The 10243-nt window shown below is 43.8% G+C and overlaps 2 pseudogenes; both read right to left on the bottom strand.

Moving 5' to 3' along the window:
* Nucleotides 1-6232: 6232 nt before the first annotated feature.
* Nucleotides 6233-6412, bottom strand: LOC113594460 (uncharacterized; annotated as a pseudogene).
* Nucleotides 6413-9898: 3486 nt separating this feature from the next.
* LOC113594454 (uncharacterized) lies at nucleotides 9899-9983 on the bottom strand (annotated as a pseudogene).
* Between the last annotated feature and the right edge of the window lie 260 nt (nucleotides 9984-10243).

Here is a 10243-nt window from a genome sequence, read left to right as displayed (position 1 = left end):
TTAGTTTTGAGAGAGAGACACACACAGAGTGCGAGCAGAGGGGCAGAGGGAGAGAGGATCCCAAGCAGGCTCTGAACTGTCAGTACAGAGCCTAACGTGGGGCTCAAACTCATGGAACTGTGAGATCATGATCTGAGCCAAGGTCGGAGGTTTAACCAACTGAGCCACCCAGTCCCAAGCCCCTCTTTAAAAAAAAAAAAAAATGTTTTTTTAATGATTTACTTATTTTTGAGAGAGAGAGAGGGGAGGGAGAGAGAGAGATGGAGTGTGAGCAGGGGAGGGGCAGAGAGAGAAAGAGACACAGAATCTGAAGCAGGTTCCAGGCTCTGAGCTGTCAGCACAGAGTCCAACATGGGGCTTGAACTCACAAACTGTGAGATCATGACCTGAGCCAAAGTTGGATGCTCAACTGACTGAGCCACCCAGGCATCCCCCAAGCTCCTCTTGAAGTTGAACTAATACCTCACGACCCAAACACCTCATCCTAAATGACCTTGAATGACATGGACTTCCAGCATGGCGGCCCCCAATCTACACAGTCCAGTGGAGTTTAACAACCTATTGGAAGGAGAGGACAAGGGCAGACTGCTTTCCGGGCAAAGTTAATGTCTTTACTACACAGTAAATGTGTAAATGCTTTCCGGGCAAAGTAAATGTCTTTACTACACAGATGCACTCTTCTGCACAATAGAACCCCAATTTTTTTAAATGCTTATTTATTTATTTTGAGAGGGGAGCAGAGAGAGAGAGAGAGAGAGAGGGAGAGAGAGAGAATCCCAAGCAGGCTCCACACTCAGCATGGAGCCCGAAGCAAGACTGGATCTCATGACAGTGAGATCATGACCTGAGCCAAAATCAAGAGTCAGATGCTTAACCAACTGAGCCACCCAGGCGCCCCTAGAACCCCAATTTTTAACTGAGCACAAAGTACCCAGAATCAAGAAACCCAGGGGTGCCTGGCTGGCTCAGTTTTTAAAGCATGCAACTCTTGATCTTAGGGTGGTGAGTTGGAGCCCCATGGTGGGTGGTAGATTGTACTTAAAATTTTTTTTTTTAATCTTTAAAAAGAGCTCAACCTCCACCAGATTCCCAACTTCCCCAGTCGTGACCATGTAACTAAATTCTAGGCAATGGGATATAAGTGGAGTTAGTATTTGCCACTTCTGGGAAGTATCCTTGAATAGAGGCATTTATTTTCCTGCCTAGATGGGGCTTGAAGGGCTGTCTTGGCCCACGAGGTGAAGCTTTATGTTGAGGATGTGAGCAACCGGAGGAAGGAACCTGGATTCCTGTTGATGGAGGCGCTCTTCACGTGACTGTTTAGAGAAAACATCGGAATCACGTTTAAGCCACTGTTACATTGGGCTTTGTGTCGTTTGCAGCAGGACCTAATTTCAGCATTTGCTTGAAACTCACTCTTCTTTTTTTCTTTGACACTTCCTTTTGTATTGCTTACATCCAGATTGCAAAACTCTATGCCTGTTACTAGACTCACCGTTAATCCAAGTCCCCCCATGCCGTCAGATCCTCCCTGGCCATTGCCTCTCTGTGCTTGCTCCTGCCTCGCTGTGACCCCGGCCTTTCTTCCCGAGCCCGTATCACACACAGGCACTTCGTTTTCCATTTTCAGCTGAGGATAGGAAGGGACTGTTTTCTGATTATCTGATCATCACGTTTTCCATGACTAACGAATTGGAGATTGGACTTAACTCCTAAACTTCGAGGTCGATTTTCTTGATACGTCTTTTTAAAATTGAAGAACAGATATTTGTTTGGTGAGAATGAAGACTTACGGATTTAAAACCCGATATCTGAATTTTATCAACATGTACCAGGGTGCCCTATGCCCAGTTGCATCGCGTCACGTACACGGAGGCAGGGTGAGCACTGAATCTTTCATTTCTATGTTTTTGATGTTCTGTTATCCTTTGCTCTTCTTAAAGCTTCATCACAGCTTTTGCAGATGGCTGAGAAATTAATTGTTAAAACGTAAAAGATGAACAAAGACTACTTTTTTACATTACGAAGACAGGGATTTTATCCTTCCTTTATTTAAGAATGGCGGGACATTGGGACATGGCATCAGGTGACTCCCACCACCAGCCTCACGGTTTATCAGTCTCGTATCGGAGGTTGGAGGAGGGTGGGAGGAATCACACTCAAACCCCAAAGTCTCACTTCTCATTTGTTTATGTTAATGACTCGATTTTCTCATTTTCATGGTAGAAGGGGTATGTGTGTGTGTCTATGTGTATATATATGTTAAAGAAACACAAACGTTCATTTTCTCATTGCTACTCAGGCAAAGGTCAATGTTTAAAACCTCAATATGTATCAACGACATGTTTCTTAACTTTGCTCCATTACAAACCCAAGGAAAGAAAAAAATGTGTAACGCCGGAAGATTAGAAAAGTCATAAAGCCTTAGGAGGGTTACCGAACAGTAATTATTAGGCAAGAGCTTGCCAGGGATTTGTTTTCCCAGTGAAAAAGGCCTTGTGGAATTTTCTTGCTGACAGGAACCTAAAAACTTATAGCCACACGTGTCCTCCTTTTCTAGACGAGAAACAACCAAGACCCTGGGGAAACCCACATAGATGCCAAGATCACCCTGGTAATTAACAGCAAAGCCGGGGCAGGGAGGGGGGTGCCTGGGTGGCTCGGTCAATTAAGAATCCGGCTTCAGCTCAGGTCATGATCTCGAGGTTCATGAGTTCAAGCCCGCGTCGGGCTCTGTGCTGACAGCTCGGAGCCTGGAGCCTGCTTGGGATTCTGTGTCTCCCTCTCTCTCTGCCCCTCCCCTGCTCGCACTCTCTCTCTCTCAAAAATAAGTAAACATTAACAAACAAACAAACAAACAAACAAAAAGCCAGCAAAGCCGGAATCAGCACCCAGGTTGTTTTGGCTCCTGGGACACAAAAGACAAATGATCTCCTAAGCAGCAGACCTGTTTAAATGCACCTTCCCAGAACAATTGGATCCACTTAACTCCTGCTCTTCTGATTGTATTCTGGTGAAGCAAAAGACTTCTGTCTCCAGAATAATTCAGAAACCATTTTTCTGTCACACCAAACCAAACCAAAGGAAAGAACACGTAGGTTTCTAAAGTCCATCGACAAACACAGATCGCCTGAGGAATAACGCCAAAGTCCATTTCCTCCTCAGATGGTACATGCTTGAAGCCGAGAATTACTCCCGTTTGTACCTCCCACCGCACCTAGCAAAATTCTTTTTTAAAAATTTGCTAAATTTTTTTTTTTAATTTGCAAAAATGTCTTTTTAATGAATGAAGTCTATAAATCCTTGCTTTCTAGCCTGGCATCGTGCCCTTTTCAAAAGAAGCACTTCATAAGCATGTGTCTAATTTCCTGTGCTGTCAGAAATATTGTTTAATCATACTGTTAAAAATAAAGACCTCTAGGGCCCACTGAACTACATTCTCCAAACTAGTAGATACTCTTTCCTCTTTGGGCCACTCAGCTGTGCAGCCGGAAATGGATCGTGGGGGGAGAGCGACAGCCCTTCTGCAAACACCCTGGAATGTGGGCTATGTCGGAAAGTGTTTGGAGAATGCCTCCGAAGCTGAGAAAGTATTTCCAAAGCAATATATGCACAAAGATATTCGAACCAGAGACCATGCACTCCAAAATAGATGCATGGAGCACATTCACAGAATATCACAGTTTTAGCTCATTTAGGACCTGTAGCCCATTCCTGGGAATCCAAGAATTAAGGTAACTATAAAACATGTGTGCCACAGACTGGTATGCTTGCGATAGACCATGTAGTTGGCTTTCTTCTTTTTTTTAATTAAAAGAAAAATTTCTTTTAAGTGGCTCCAATATGGAGCCCAAGGTGGGGCTTGAATTCACAACGCTGAGATCAAGACTTGAGCTGTGATCAAGAGTGGGATGCTTGGGGGCGCCTGGGTGGCTCAGTCGGTTAAGCGTCCAACTTTGGCTCAGGTCACGATCTCACGGTCCGTGAGTTCGAGCCCCGCGTCGGGCTCTGTGCTGACCGCTCAGAGCCTGGAGCCTGTTTCAGATTCTGTGTCTCCCTCTCTCTCTGACCCTCCCCCGTTCATGCTCTGTCTCTCCCTGTCTCAAAAATAAATAAACGTTAAAAAAAAAAAAAAAAAAAGGAGTGGAATGCTTAACAGACTGAGCCACCCAGGTGCCCCTAGATCATGTAGTCTTACATGGATCTTCTTATGTAGTAAAATACATATAAAAGGGTGATTAAGCTCACAGGCGTATTATAAATCTTCCCTGAGCAATGATATTAGCATGTTTCAGAAACACCTTGCCTTCAACAGTTACATCTTGGAAAAGACACGGCCTGCTTTTCTACTGAAAAATAGGTTGCAGTCTGAGCATACAAGCTGAATGTTGAAGCAACACTCAGAAAACGATCCTCTCATCTTCTCTGCCACCTGGTACAGTTGAAATGACGGGCAGGCCTCCTCTCCACTCTTGGCACAGAGACGGCAAGAAATCGTCTAGGTTTGGAGTTTCTAGTCATAGAGAAGTTCCAATCATACCGATGTGAAGACATTTTAAATGAAGGCCTTAAAATGATCCTTTACACGGACTACTACCCGGCAATGAAAAAGTATGAACTCTTGGTCTACACAACAGCCTGAGCTAGACCTCGGAAGCATTTTGCTGAGTGAAAGTAGTCAGACACAAAGACTACAATTCTATTTATAATTCTATTTCTAGAAAATTTCTAGAAAAGGCAAAACTGTGGAGGAAGTAGATCAGTGGTTGCCCCGGGGCTGCGGGTGGGAGCAGGGGGTGACTGCCAACAGGCAAAGGAAGACTTTCGGACGGATGGAAGTGTTGGAAAACTGGATTCAAAAAGAAATAAAACTTAAAAAAAAAACAAAAAAAACAGGAGCTCCTGGGTGGCTCAGTTGGCTAAGCATCCGCCTTCGGCTTGCGTCGTGGTCTCACGGTTCCTGGGTTCGAGCCCCACATCAGGCTCCTCGCTGACAATGCAGAGCCTGCTTAGGATTCTTTCTCTTCCCCTCTCTCTACCCCTCCCCTGCTCGCTTGCTCACTCTCTCACTCTCAAAATAAATAAATAAACTTAAAAAAAAAAACCTCAAAAAAAAAAAAAAAGAAAACTGGATTCACTCATAATGTGTGTGTAAATGTAGAGATTCACTAAAACACATCTACTGTATCCTTGCAATGGGTGAGTTTATGGTATATTAATTTTTTTTTAAGCAACCTCTTTGCCCAACATGGGACTTGAACTCACAGTCCCAAGACCAAGATCCCATGCATCTGGGTTGGGGCTCAGTTAGTTAAGCAGCCGACTGCAACTCACGTCATGATCTCCCAGTTCGTGGGTTTGAGTCCTGCATCGGGCTCTGTACTGACAACTCAGAGCCTGGATCCTGCTTGGGATTCTGCATCTCCCTCTTTCTCTGCCCCTCCCCCGCTGGTGCTCTGTCTCTCAAAAATGAATAAACGTTAAAAAAAAAATATAAAGAGTCATATGCTGTACCAACTGAGCCAGCCAGATGCCCCAAAGCCACCCCAAGTTTGTTTGTTTTTTTTGTTAGAGTTTTATGTCGTTTCTTTTTTTTTTTTTTAATCTTATTTTTTAAATTTACATCCAAATTAGCGTATAGTGAGGGCAACAATGATTTCAGGAGGAGATTCCTTAGTGCCCCTTACCCATTTAGCTCATCCCTCCTCCCACAACCCCTCCAGTAATCCTCAGTTTGTTCTCGCTGTTTATGAGTCTCTTCTGTTTTGTCCCCCTCACTGTTTTTATATTATTTTTGTTTCCCTTCCCTTATGTTCATCTGTTTTGTCTCTTAAAGTCCTCATATGAGTGAAGTCATATGATATTTGTCTTTCTCTGACTAATTTCACATAGCATAATACCCTCCAGTTCCATCTATGTAGTTGCAAATGGCAAGATTTCATTCTTTTTGATTACCGAGTAATACTCCATTGTATATATATACCACATCTTCTTTATCCATTCGTCCATCGATGGACATTTGGGCTCTTTCCATACTTTGGCTATTGTTGATAGTGCTGCTATAAACATGGGGGTGCATGTGTCCCTTAGAAACAGCACACTTGTATCCCTTGGATAAATGCCTAGTAGTGCAGTTGCTGGGTCGTAGGATAGTTCTATTTTTAGTTTTTTGAGGAACCTCCATACTGTTTTCCAGAGTGGCTGCACCAGCTTGCATTCCCAGCTATCCCAAGTTTGAAGCTCCGGACAGGGGGGCACTGTACCTGGAGGAGTGGGCAGAGCAATCTCCTATTCTATCTACCTGTTCCTAAAATCCATTTAATGCATTGTCCTTGGATAGAGGACGTATCAGATATGAAACTGATAAGAACAGATCCTCCACTTGATCTTAGCCAAAAGGCTGAAAATAAAGCTAAAGCTGTTTTTTTTTTTTAAAAAAAGAAACGAAAAGAAATGGTTCTTTCAGGACCAGCCCAAGACTACTTTATACAACCAGCTTGCCTTGCCTATAATTTCATGGTAGCCATCATACGTTCGCATGGGGGAGACTCTCTCCCGAGGAGGGCACTTTGACGTGTAAATCTAGATGATGTTATATCAAATTGGGCTTGGTGACATTTCAAAAATTAGAATTGACAATTTCTATATAAACATGCTTGTTATTATATTAGCCAACCAATGCCATGTTCAAGAGTGTTAATACATTAAATTGAGAGAGGCAAAGAAACCACTTCCCTCATCTGGGAATGGGAGGGAAACCACTTCCCTCATCTTGGAGAACGGGAGAGTTTGGGGGAGCTTTTCTTGAACCAGGCAGCTGTTTAGGGCAGCTCCTGGGGCAGGAGGAGAGGTATTTAGGGTGTAGACTTGAATGCCTCCACTGACAACTGTGGTATGCTGGCTCCACACATCTCCATCACCACAGAAATGTAGGGAAATTATATTAGGAAAATTCATCTTGCTTAAAGGCATGGGAATGAATGGAAAATTCTGGGGCCAACTTGACTAATGTTTCTGTCCACAGCAAGTGGCGCTCAAACTTGGGTGTGCATTAAAATCTCCTGACTTGTTGTGAAGGCAGATTCCCAGGCCAGGCCCATTCAAGACCAAATTGAATGTCTGGGAACAATGGCCAGAGTCTGAATCTTGCAGGAGCCTCCGAGGCGATTGCTGCTGCTGATCCTCAAAACACAGACGAAGGAACACTGAATAAAGAAGAGAGAAAGGAGGGAGAGGGAAGGAAAGCAAGTAAGAAAGAAATAGAAAAAAGGAAAGAAAGGAGGGAGTGAGGGAGAAAGGGAGGAAGGAAGGAAGGAAGGAAAGAGAGAGCAAGAAAGCAAGCAAACAAGAAAGAGTAAGGAATAAGTAGGACCCAATGAAAGTGATGAAGATGCCTAGCCAGGCCTTGCGTTAAACACCTCAGCTGACTTTAGTCTTTGGTTCTTTCCAAACCTCTTTGTCTCATATCCACATCTCATTGTGTGCATTCCTCTTTACCTGGCTCTTAGCCTTGCTCTCAGGTAGAGGAGTCCCCCTGTGACGGTCGGAGGGCATAGTTTGAAAGGGTTTTCTCTTGCAACTTCCCAGCTCCCACCCACCATGGGACATGACCGAGCTAGAGGTAGACGAAACCTTCACTCACTGGCTTGTAGGGTGGTTCTCACTCTGGGATCACTGTTGAGGGGGAGAGAAGCACAGTGTTGGTTGAATTTGACAACCCAGCCCAGGACGGAACCTCTTCGCTCGTGAGGACACCTGTCCACTTTTGCATAAGGAAGGAGGAATGCCTTCCTGTCTGTGAGACCCTGCACACGGTGATCCACCATTGATTCCTTAGCTCCAGAGATGCTTCTGCTCCTGGTTTTCCTCGGTAACAACCCAGTCCGTGAGCAATGGCCCTTGGTTTTCTCTGGGAGATTCGCCTCCCCACCAGACCATGGGGAAACTTTGGCAGCCATGTTTGTGACATGTGACACTCCCCCCATCAGTCACTGCCGACTGGACCCAGGTGGACACTTAACCCACATTGGCCCAATCGGAGCTGGTTTTCCTGGAAACTTGCAATTATTACTAAGATATTCCCATCCCAGTTTTGTTTGGTTTCTCATACAGAGAAAGAGAGAAAATTCGGGGGCTTTCACACAGCTGTTTTTCCAGTCAAGAGGAATGAAATATAGGTGAAAGAGAAAGAGGAGAGTTGTCTGATGCAGAGGGTCCCTCTGGCGTGCCTCCACCCCAGTTCTCAGTTCAGATCCCTTCTGAGCCCCTGCTGATTTCCTGTACTTCCCTTCCATCAGATACTCCAGTATCATCGAAATAAAGAGTTTCATTGGGGCGCCTGCGTGGCTCACTAGGTTGAGCGTCCGACTTCGGCTCAGGTCATGATCTCAAGATTCGTGAGTTCAGTCCCCACATTGGGTTCACTACTGTCAGCACAGAGCCTACTTCAGATCCACTATCCCCCCTCTCTGCCCCTCCCCTTATAGTGCACTCTCTCTCAAAAATGAATAAAACATTTAGAAAGGAAGAAAAGAGACTCTTATGGTTGTTTATTCCAGCTCTGACCTGCAGTCAGAGTCCTCACTAATCCAGGTAAGATCACATTTCCCTTTGCCTATCTCTGTCCTGCTTTAACTCTCGAATCCCTTCCTTCCAGAGACAGGAAGGCAGACCACAACGTCTTCCTTACGGTACAAAATGAGAGCTTTCAAAAACCCAGTTTGATTTGAATTACTATCTATAATGTAATACGTCGCCTGTATTTGAAATTATACAATCATTATTAATTTTTAGGTGCAAAATGGAACTATAGATTTATTTTATTAAAAAAAAAATTCTTGGGGCGCCTGACTGGCTCAGTTGGTGGTGCACGTAATTCTTGATCTCAGGGTTGTGGGTTTGAGTCTCACATTGGGTGTAGAGATCATTTAAAAATAAAGTCTTAGAAAAGAAAAGAAAAAGGAAATAAGAATCTGTCAGGGCGCCTGGCTGGCTCATCAGAAGAACACACACTCTTGATCTCAGGGTGGTGAATCAGGGCCTCTACACTGGGCGTAGAGATTACTTACTTAATTAATTAAATAAAAAAGAATCTGAATCTTTGTCATTTAGAGTTACATATTGAAATATTTACGCCTGAAATGATACGATGTCAGGATTTGCTTCTAAACAATACTGGAAGGCAGGAAGTGGGTGAGGGCATAGATGAAACAAGGTTGACCTTGACCTGATAACTGTTGAATCTAGGTGACTTGGGTTCATTGTGCTAGTCTGTCTACTTTTGCATATATTTCAATTTTTCCATAATAAGAAACTCTAAAAATAAGGATGGAAATTTTTTCAGGGGAATACCTCTGAAAGAACACGAAACTATCGACACTCAAAAGTAAAAAGACACTCCTTAAATTAGCGATCTTAAAAGTAAGCCTCCAAAGGCAGTCACCTCTCACGGGAATGGGTCTTGTGCAGCATGTACCTAGCATGTGAATAAAAACATGCTGGCTGTGGATGACCCCCCCTTCCTTTGAATGAAAATAACATCTCAGAGCTTGTGTTCAACTCCTCTCTGATGCAATCCAAAATAAAATATGCTAAGATCTATAGCTGCCTTTCAAATTTAAACAAACCACATTTAACTATATACTTAGTAGTGTTTTTTGTTTTGTTTTTAAATGTTTGTTTATTTATTTTGAGAGAGAGAGAGTGTGTGTGTGTGTGTGTGTGTGAGACTATGGGGGAGGAAGGAGAGAGAGAGAGAATCCCAAGCAGCATCTGTGCTGTCATCACAGAGCCCGACACAGGGCTCGAACTCACGAGCCGTGAGATCATGACCTGAGCCAAAATCAAGAGTCAGAGGATCACCTGATGGAGCCCCCCAGGCGCCCCTGTACTACGTAGCTTTTTGTGTGTCCCCCTGTGCAGAGGCCATGCTAATCTTGCCTGTATTGTTCCAATTTTAGTATTTGTGCTGCCACAGCGAGCACAATATACTTAGTAGCTTTTATTTTATTAAAAATTATTTGGTGAATTTAAGGGTGAGAAACATTGCTCTAAGTAGAACGTTTTCCAAATAGGTTGAAAGCATGCGTGTCAGAAAATAAAGCATCTTGAGAGTTCTCCAACGTCTCCAAAAAGCTCACTGTATCTGTGCGTACCTTCTTATTTAGAGGAGCAAGTAGGAGGGAGGAGGAGGGAGGGTGCCTGTTGAGTATTCCAGAGTGTCTGATGATTCTTTATATATTCA

Source organism: Acinonyx jubatus, chromosome C2 (genome assembly GCF_027475565.1).
Source record: "Acinonyx jubatus isolate Ajub_Pintada_27869175 chromosome C2, VMU_Ajub_asm_v1.0, whole genome shotgun sequence".
In the NCBI taxonomy this organism is placed as follows: Eukaryota; Metazoa; Chordata; class Mammalia; order Carnivora; family Felidae; genus Acinonyx; species Acinonyx jubatus.
The sequence above is the reverse complement of the archived record's forward strand: the minus strand, read 5'-3'. Positions and strand labels throughout refer to the sequence as shown.